Here is an 11,211-nt window from a genome sequence, read left to right as displayed (position 1 = left end):
TTGGGGCATGTTATTGGAAATGATGGAATTAAAGTGGATCCGGCGAAGATTGATGCAGTTATGAGTTGGGAGAGGCCAAGGACTCCTACGGAAGTGCGAAGTTTTCTAGGATTGGCCGGATACTATAGAAGATTCGTCAAGGATTTCTCGAAGATCGCCACACCATTGACCAAGTTAACCAGAAAGAATCAAAAGTTTGAATGGAGTGCAGAATGTGAAAATAGCTTTCAAGAGTTAAAACAAAAGTTGGTAACAGCTCCGGTGTTAGTACTTCCAGATGATCAAGGGAATTTTGTAATATTCAGCGACGCTTCACATAAGGGTTTGGGTTGTGTGTTGATGCAACACAGTAAGGTAATAGCATATGCGTCAAGACAGTTGAAGCCGCACGAGTTAAAGTATCCGACGCATGACTTGGAATTAGCCGCCATAGTGTTCGCACTCAAGATTTGGAGACACTATCTCTATGGAGAAAAGTGTGAAATCTACACGGATCACAAGAGCTTAAAGTACATTTTTACTCAGAAAGAGCTCAATATGAGGCAGAGGAGATGGCTGGAATTGATTAAAGACTATGACTGTTCGATAAATTACCATCCTGGAAAGGCGAACGTAGTGGCCGATGCGCTGAGTCGGAAGGAAAGATTGAATGCAATGATAACATCAAAAGAGTTATCTGAAGAAATCGGAAAATTTGAACTGGAACTTTGTGCTTATGGGAAAGTCAAAGAAGTTTGTCATGCAATGACCTTTCAGCCAACACTAATGGAAAAGATAAAGAAGTGTCAAGAGGAAGTAATGGAAAAAGAGAAAAATCAGTTATCTGGAGAAGAGATTAATACTAAAAAGGATGAGCAAGGAATACTAAGGTTTTCATCCAGAATATGGATTCCCCATGTATCTGAATTAAAGAATGAGATCCTCCATGAAGCCCACCATTCGAAATTTTCAATCCACCCGGGAAGCACCAAGATGTATCAAGACTTAAAGAAGAACTTTTGGTGGCCAAATATGAAAAGAGACGTGGCAGAATGGGTTGCGAAGTGCTATACCTGTCAGAAAGTAAAGGCAGAACATCAACGACCAAGCGGATTAATTCAACCCCTGAAGATTCCAGAATGGAAATGGGAAAACATCGCTATGGACTTTATAGTAGGACTACCACGAACAAAGTCCGGACATGACACAATATGGGTTATAATTGATCGTCTTACGAAGTCGGCGCATTTCCTTCCAATAAATGAGAAGTCGTCACTGGACAAGTTGGTTCATCTGTATGTGCACGAAATCGTATTAAGGCATGGAGTACCCGTATCAATAGTTTCAGACAGAGATCCTCGATTTAACTCAAGATTCTGGAAGCAATTCCAGGAATGTCTTGGCACGAAGTTGAATATGAGCACGGCGTATCACCCGCAGACTGATGGCCAGAGTGAAAGAACAATTCAAACAATTGAAGACATGTTGCGCAGTTGTGCAATCGATTTTGCTGGAAGTTGGGACGACCACCTGCCATTAATTGAATTTTCATATAACAACAGCTATCATTCCAGTATCGGCATGCCACCATATGAAGCTTTGTACGGGCGAAGATGTAGATCACCAACAAGTTGGGATGAAGTAGGAGAAGGAAGAATTCTCGGCTCAGAATTGGTACAACAGTTGCATGACTCAGTCAAGTTAATTCAGAAAAGGTTGCTTGCTGCTCAAGATAGACAGAGGAAGTATGCGGATCCAGCGCGCAAGGATGTTCAATTCCAAATTGGCGAAGCTGTGTTGCTAAAAGTGTCACCTAGGAAAGGGTTGATAAGATTTGGCAAGAAAGGAAAGTTAGCACCTAGATACGTAGGTCCTTTTGAGATTTTGAGTCAAGTAGGAAAGGTGGCCTACGAGTTGGCCTTACCACCTCAGTATCAGCATGTGCATAATGTGTTCCATGTGTCGTTGCTTAAGAAGTACAATCCTGACGCTAGCCATGTGATAGAATATGAACCTGTAGAAATTCAGGCAGACCTGTCATTTGTGGAGCAACCGGTTAAAGTACTCGACTGGCAAGTAAAGAGTCTTAGAAATAAATCAGTAAAGTTAGTGAAAGTACTTTGGAGGAACCCTAAGGTCGAAGAGTCGACTTGGGAGTTAGAGTCTGATATGCGTTCCCGGTATCCTCATCTGTTCTCTTAGATTCTGGGGACAGAATCCCTTAAGGGGGAGAGGATGTTACGACCGGCATTTTATGTAATATTATTTGTGAATAATATTAAGTTAAATAAAAATATATTCAATGCTTGTACGTTTGTGTGAGTGAAAATTTTTGCATTTTAAATTTGCTCTGGGTAGTATATGATTTTTCAAAGCAAGAATTTATTTAATTTCTTTATTTTTGATTTATAAGGAATATTCTAAGCTTTGGAAAAATTTTCTTTTAAAAGACATTTTGTACACAAATTTTGAAAATGATTTTATAAAGTCTCTAAAAATCCAAGTTATTTTATGGTATAAATTTTATAATTTTTGAACTTGTACTTTATTATATAAAAATAAATCTTTGGAAATTAGTTGCTTAATAATTATCAAATTACATGAATAACCTTGCATGCAAACTCTCTTCTATTTAACCAAAGGGCTAAAGAGTCAATAACCACCCCACTAACTCACAAATTGCTAGCCAAATTACCTCCTTGACCTTGCATGCAAACTTGCCTAACTTTGGCTAGAGGGTTACTCTTGTAATTTCTCACATCCACTCACTTGTGGGCAAATAAAAACCAAACAATCAAGATGATCACTCCACCATTTCTACATTTTTTCTCCCTCTCCTCTCCCTCCTCCCACCTTTCCTCTCGGCTTTTTGCCGAAGCCCTACCCCCCTCCCCTTTTCTTCATTCCACATTCAAGTTTCCACCTCCCATACAAGTAAATATTACTTCCTATATCATGATCATTTATATTCCAAAGAGTTTTGAGTAAAAAGTTTAAGTTTTAAAGTTGCATGTTAAGGTTTTAGTGAAACTCAAATATACAATCTTGATTCTTATGGATTTAAGGTTGTTTTTGAGAGGACTACAATGAATGGATAAGTGCCAAGTCATGAGAAGGAAAATCTTGATGATTTAATGGCCATTTCCATCCATTTCATTCGGCCATGACCATATGGGAGCCGAATGAATGGTCCTTGAAATCATTCTTGTTGTTTTGTTCCATTTTTGCATGTTTATGTGATAATGACTTAAATTTTGTGGTGATAATTTGATAAAACTCCTTGCATGCTAAGTGATCATCTAGGTATACCTTATGCTAGGCTTGCATGTCAATTTTAAGATGGAATATATGTAGAAAATGGGTTGTTTTGGGTTGAAAAACCCGAAGGCATGCATGCATGTGGAATTCTCTTAGTTTGTTGTAAGATTTTGATCATTTGGAAAAGATTTTGTTAGTGAGCCTTAATTTCAGTAGGAATAATGTGATAATATTGATTTATGCTTCTTGTTGCATGGTAATAATTTGTGGTTATCTTTTATAAAAATATATATCTTGTTGTTTCAAAAGCATGAAGATTTGCGATTTGTTAAGAGTAGTCTCTTTTGTTTTGCCATAGTTGCACCTTAGGTAAGGATGATCTCACCAAGGTTATTTTGAGAAAAAGGGAGTTAGTTCAGTAGAATACCAAGTATAAGTCTTGGTTTAAGTATTTAGTTGTTGATAATTGGGTTTGTCAAGTCAAAACCTTGGAAAATGAGAGTTATAGTTTCTGCAGAAAAATCAGTTTAGTACCCTGAGTTTAGAGTGAGTTTTGACCATGTCATTGATGGGCACTTTGAGGCCCAAGCCACCAGAAGTTAGTATGGGGAGTATATAATAGGTTTTAGGAGTTGGTTGGAGGTTTGCATGTCATTTGGTTAGGTGCACAAGTAGAATAACAAAATCTGTCCAGCAGGGGACAGTTTTGTTGCAACTTGGAAATAGGGAGATTTGGCCATGTCATGGGTAGGCCCTCATTAGGCCCAATTGGGCCTTAGTTAGAGGGTATGTCAGAGAAGTTTTTCCAACCATAGTTCATAGGATATGAGCTAGAACCATGTGTCACAAGTTAATTCAAGTCAGGGCATTTTCTGCCCAGAAAAAAACAGGGGAACCTTGGACTTTTAGCTTAGGCCCAAGAAGGCCCAAGCCAGGCCTTTGAGCCACATCAAGCTTGTGAGATGCCCTTAGGTCAGGAGAGTCTTGTGTAAAAATTTTGAAGAAAAACTTGTAGTTTAAGAGTGTCTAATGCACTCAAGAAACCTTAGTTACCATTCTGAAATTTGCACCAGTGAGCACTTTCACTTATCACATAGTTTTAGGACACTTAGAAGTGAGTATTAGGTCGACCACCATAGTTGTAAGATAGTGTAAGGTCAGTAGAACAAAAGGCACAAGTGAGGGTCAATAGGTTTTGGATAATTTAAGAAAGGCACATTGAGTTAGGAAGCCCAAATTCGAAGACTTCGTTTAGTTAGCGACCAAGTAACTTAAGTGGTGAGTCGAGATCATCCAAGCCTAGTGTGGCATTATGGTGTATATGATGTTATTTGGTATTAATATACGATATGTGATTATGTGGCTACGTGTGTACATTTAAAAATATAAATGTTGGATATGAATTAAGTATGTATAGGCCTAAGTGCCATCCATGTTTAATTTCGGGTTGTAAATAGGTTAAGATGGAAGGAATATATTATAATGAGGATTATTATTATTTATGTAGGATCTCGAGACGAGGGAAAACTTGCCTTAAAAGTCGAGTGAAGCTCCAGTTGTTGCTCCTACCAGTCAGACCAGACCAGTCTATCTTAAGGCAAGTGATTCAACTTGACCTTCGCATTTACTGTAAACAGTTCATATATATATATCGATGCAATTATCCTGAGTCATTTTGATATATTTAAATCAAGAGTATCTTTTGTTTATCTGTGAGTTACATAGAGATGCCATGAACCCTCGAGTACATATTGCAAGTAGTTCAAAAGTCTTTCATGATAGTTTAATGCCATGATAAATTAGAGATGCGTTATAATATCTTATTAATCCCTTTTGTTTATCATGCTATTGATCCCTGAGAAATCTTGATGTTGCACCCTGATGCTTTGAATTCAACTCTTGAAATAACCTCGATAGAAACTTTATTTTGATACCTTAAAGCCAATCATTTCTTAAATACATTCATGATTGTTTGATAACCCTATCCTTACCCTAAAGCTTGATATCCTGTTATATACTGAGCTGATGATCACTTTCTTTATATTTTAACACCTTTATCCTATTTGTACCAGTGATGCCTATCTTCTTGATGTTCCAATACCTATACCTTGTCTACAACCATTGCTTTAAGCCTAGTTTGGCATTACTCTTTCATCTTATCCAATAGCCTGGCTTAATTTCCTTGTCTAAGTTCTTGTTTATGGAAACCTCTCAATTACCCTAATATAGTAAAGTCTAGTAGATCATGGCCCTGAGATTTAGTGTCATATTTCCAGTGTTTCAAGTTGATCTATAATCCCTTGATAAAAATAATTACAGTCAAAAGAGATTTTGTCATAAATCGGCATCAGTTTTTAAAATGATTAAAACGTGGATTTTTCAGTCCCAAAGGGGGACAAATGTTTTCTTGAATGGTGGATCTGGACTGAGACGCGAGTCCTTTCCACACTTATATTAGGCTTAAAAGTTGCCTAGGGATTCCCAATAATGTTTTAGAACCCAGCGAGGTTCGGGATTACTTCGCGGCTGATCACCGGCTGTAATCCGTAGCGTCATAAAATGATTTTGATTAAGTATGATTTTAAAATTTGTTTTGATGCAAGCAAAATGATGCCAACTCACGTAAGTTTTATCTCTCGATTATCATTGATTATGTCATTCCATTGTCATTCCTAAAGGTATATCCCGATTTATGCTTTGCGCTGTATTGTTTGCACTTGTTGAGCTTTTGGCTCACTTCTTGCTTTACCCTGATATTACAGCTAGCAGCCATGGTTAGATTCAAGCAGACTGCCCGTAAGACCTGTGATGCTGACGCTTATGTTCGAGCTCAGGTAGAATAAGTAATAATAGTTGTGTGAGGACTCGGTATTTGTAATCAGATGTAATAGTTGGTAGTGTTGGGCTGTTTCAAACCCTAAACTGTAAAGATCTTGGATTTTGGTTGTGTAATACTCTTTAAAATGATGTAATAGCTATAATTATTTTGCTATTTAAGTTGGGGGTGTGACATATTTTCTCTCAATCGCCCCAATATCGAACTGCAATTGCCAATGTTCAGTAGAAGCCACAACGTGAAGTTTTGATTTACCAATTATCATAAACGCATTTTGCCCTTACGTTTCTGTATGAGAGTTCGGGCCTTGTGATGTTTTAGGCCTTTTTCCTTTGAAATGTAAGATCATAAGTCTTTTATCAACTTATTTTACGTAAATATCTCTCATGTTTAAACTTTTAACTAAGTTAACGGTGCAAACTCAACGGACTTGATGGCATACATGTTTTTGAAAGGGGAAAAGGAATTTCAGTCAACCACCATATTGTTAGTTTAAAAATTAAGTTGTATGAGTGTTAAATTTAGTCACGCCCCTATAATTTATTCTATTGAATATCAACACCTGTTACCTCCACTTTCATAAGTGTTTTCCCCAAATTACAACCAGAAACTCCCTTTCACAACTTTATTTTCACCCTTCCGCTATATATGCATTAAACTACAACTTTCAGCATTAACGTAACTCGAAGGTGTTTTTAAAATGTCTTGTTTGAAGAAAGTAAAATAATTATTAGTCAAACTTTGTATATAGATTAAAGATTAAGTATTGAATTTACTACTATACAACTAGTAAAATATCAATATCACATATTAATTTAAACTCTCAAATTAGATAACTTTTCACACAACATTGCTAATTTTAAGTGATATATTTGAGATGTCGTTAGATTATAATCAACTTGAAAAGTGGTAAATTTCAGATCCCCATTCATCAGCGATAAATATGAAACTTTGTTAATTACATAATGGTTAATTTAACAATTAACCCTATAAATTAATAAATTTTCTTAATCTATCTATAATTTTATTATAAATAAAGATTACACATGCATTTTTTTCTTATGAAAATAGAAATTAAAGTCCGCGATTGAAAAATTTTCTATTAATGCACCTCAAATTCATAAATTTTAAAAATTAAATATAAAATACAACAGTATAATATCTAATAAAAATAACAATTTAACCATTAAAAACATTCAATTTCTACAATTTTAGGTAGTTTTCAGCTGGACTAGATAAAACACAATTTTTTCACCTAGTTATAATTTAATTAGTAACCAATTAAACTAAATAAATTATAACTTAGTTTTTTTGAAATTAAAAAAAAAAAGAAAACAATTAATTTTATTATTATCCGACTCCGAACTAGAATTAGACACGTTCACGGTCTCGCACAAATAAATAATGTCCCTTGCCAAATGTACCCAATCTTTTCTTATTTCGGTTTTTCCACGAACTGGATTTGCAGCGGGTTTTGGATGATGGCCCTTGGACGTTTAACAATCAAGTTCTTATGGTCAGAAGATTGGAGATAGGAGAACAATTATCGGAGATTACATTGAATGAGCTGTACATGTGGGTACAAATATATGATCTCCCGGTCGGATTCAACTCGGAGTATATACTAAAGTCTATTGGCAACCATATTGGAAGATACTTAAAGTCAGATGCAAAGAACTTTCAGAGCACATGGAGACAATTTCTACGTATCAAGGTGGCACTTAAAGTTCACAAGCCATTAAAAGTTCAAATGCGTATCAAGAAACAAGGGGGAGATTGGATGTGGGTGAAGTTCAAATACGAGAGATTACCATCATTTTGTTTTTACTGTGGAATTATTGGTCATTCAGAGAAATTTTGCGAAGCATTGTATGATAACGCAGGCAGTACTGAAAAAGGGAAATATGATGCATCTATTAGAGCTCCCATGAGGAACCAAATAACTGGAGGTAGGAACCAGTGGCTTAGAAATGCTGAGGGCGGTAAGTTGGGGCGGACAACGACGGAGGAGGGCGGAGAGGAAGACTCCATGATTGGTGCAAATGGTAAACGGTTATCCACAAAATCAGGGATTGGAAGCAAGGCGGGAGAAAAGGAAGGGATGGTAACTGAAAGCGTGAATGTAGGGAACGTTAAAGATAAGACAGGGGAGAAAATTAAGGAAATAAATCTATTTTCAACCATGGAGCGGGAAAATAAAAGCATGGAAGTTGGAAATAGTGGGCTACTGCTTTTGGACCCAAAAAGAAGGAGAACAGAAGAGTTAAATACAAATAGGCCACGGAACCCAATTAGCCCAGGGGATGCAGAAATGTTGGATACCCAGATAGATAAAGTACTGATCCAAAAAAACTTGTCAGCGGCGGGCCCTGGAGAGGTGTCCCGCCCATCATTATGAGTTCACTAAGTTGGAACTGCCAGGGGTTGGGCCTCCCTTGGAAAGTTCGGTTCCTAGCTGACTTGGTTCGCCAAGAAAGGCCCGTTATAATTTTCTTATGCGAAACTCTTAGCAGTAAAGATAAGATGGAGTTTATTCGCTGTAAACTGGGATTTGATGGTTTATTTATGGTTGAGTCTCAAGGCCGAAGTGGTGGTCTAGCGATGCTATGGAAGGAGCAAGATCAAGCTAAGGTTATTAGTTATTCTCAGAATCATATTGACGTCGAAGTAAGAGTAGAAGGTTTGGGATTGTGGCGGTTAACTGGTTTTTACGGGGAGCCTAACAGAAATCAACGAAGCAGGACATGGAATCTATTGCGCAATTTGTCGCGGGACTCTAATTTGCCTTGGTGCGTGATAGGTGATTTTAATAATGTGATATCTCATAAAGACAAGAAGGGAGGAGATCCGTATCCAAGGTGTTTGATGGAAGGATTCAATGAGGTGCTAATAGATACTGGATTAATTGATATGGAGTTAATTGGCCATCAATACACGTGGGAGAGGGGCAGAGGCACACAGAAATGGATGGAGGTTAGACTTGATCGAGCAGTGACAACAGAAGCTTGGCTGAATTTGTTCCCTTTGGCTAAATTATACAATCTTGAAGGATCCAACTCTGATCATAGCCCTATATTTTTGATTCCAAAGAAGAAGGACACGAGCACAAACCAGACCAAGTTTAGATTTGAGAACGCCTGGTTGTTGGACCCTATGTGCTCTCAGGTAGTGTCGGAAGGATGGAATGAGAGCCCGAACGGAAACATTTATCAGAAAATTACAAATTGCAGTGGTAAATTGTTCGAATGGGGGAAGGAAATCACGAATAATTTTAGTGGCAACATTAAGGCGTGCAAAGTTGATTTGAAGCGATACAGGGGTAGAAATGACATTCGAGCTGTACAATGCTATAAAGAAGCGAAAGATCGATTACACAAACTATTAGATCAACGGGAGACCTTTTGGAGACAAAGGTCTAAACAGCTTTGGCTTCAAGCAGGGGATAAAAATAGTCGGTATTTTCATGCTTCAGCTACTACCCGACGTCGCACCAATCAGATTTTCAAACTCAAGAATCAGGACGGAGAATGGAGAGATTGGGATAGTGGTTTGCAGGACGTAATCACAGAATACTATACTCAGCTTTTCACTGCTTCACATTCGGAGTGGGAGGAGGTAATCGACTGCATACCTCGGAGTATTACCAATGAGCAGAATGAGCAGTTGTTAAAAATAGTGACAGATGAAGAAGTCAAGCAAGCTTTGTTTCAAATGCATCCGGATAAAGCTCCGGGTCCGGACGGAATGACGCCTGCGTTTTATCAAAAACATTGGGGAATAGTGGGGAAGGATGTAATTAATCTGGTTAGACAGTTCTTCAAGGATGGCAGAATTCATCACAATCTTAATTCTACAAACGTAGTCCTGATCCCGAAGAAGAAAAATCCTTCTGAATTGGGAGATCTAAGGCCGATTTCACTCTGCAATGTTCTTGTTAAGATAATTACGAAGGTATTGGCCAATCGAATGAAGGATTTATTGAAGTTTTTAGTCACGAAAAACCAAAGTGCTTTTGTTCCTGGCAGATTAATCTCAGATAATGTCATGATATCTTATGAGGTAGTGCATTTCTTGAAACGAAAGAGAAGAGGCAAAGAGGGAGAGATGGCTGTCAAATTGGATATGAGTAAAGCTTATGATAGAATCGAATGGGATTATTTGCAAGCTTTGTTACAGAAGATGGGTTTTACAGATTGGTGGGTGCATTTAATCCTTCAGTGTGTCACCTCAGTATCGTATCGAATTACTCATGGCAATAAAGAAATGAATACAATTTTTCCAAGTAGAGGAATAAGACAGGGCGATCCCTTATCCCCCTACTTATTTATTCTGTGTGCGGAGGGATTGTCAGCGTTATTACATAAGTATGAGACAGCTAAATGGTTGAAAGGTGTGAAAATCTGCAGAAAAGCCCCTGTCATCACGCACATGCTTTTTGCCGACGATTGTTACATATACTGCAAAGCTAGTGAGGGGGAAGCTAATAAACTGTTGGAATTGTTGGATACATTTGAAAAAGCAGCAGGCCAAAAGGTAAATTCTTTAAAATCCTCAATCTTTTTTAGCACCAACATTTCTGTTTCAAATAGATCAAGAATTTGTGAGGTGCTTCGAATGAGAGAGGCAGATGAGAACAGCAAATATTTGGGATTGCCTAGTATTTTGGGTAGAAAGAAAACAGCTCTAATGGGGTATCTGAAAGACAAGGTTACTAAGAAGGTGCAAAACTGGGATGGAAGGTGGATTTCGAAAGGGGGGAAGGAGATCTTAATAAAGAACGTTGCTCAAACACTCCCAAGTTATGCAATGAGTGTTTTCTTGCTGCCTATAAGCATCACCAGAGATATAGAGAGAACTCTAGCCAAGTATTGGTGGCGGTCGAATTCAGAGCAGAGTACAGGTATTCACTGGATGAGCTGGTCAAGAATGAGTCGACATAAAGCCAATGGAGGAATGGGGTTTCGAGATTTTCAGGATTATAATATGGCAATGCTGGGTAAACAGGGGTGGCATCTACTCACTAATACAGAGAGTTTGGTTAGCAGAGTTTTTAAGGCTCGTTACTTCCCTGAAGGTAACTTCCTAACAGCGGATATTGGGAATAATCCCAGTTTTGTTTGGCGGAGTGTGTGGGCGGC

Source organism: Apium graveolens, chromosome 3 (assembly GCF_009905375.1).
Source record: "Apium graveolens cultivar Ventura chromosome 3, ASM990537v1, whole genome shotgun sequence".
NCBI classification, from domain to species: Eukaryota; Viridiplantae; Streptophyta; class Magnoliopsida; order Apiales; family Apiaceae; genus Apium; species Apium graveolens.
The sequence above is the reverse complement of the archived record's forward strand: the minus strand, read 5'-3'. Positions refer to the sequence as shown.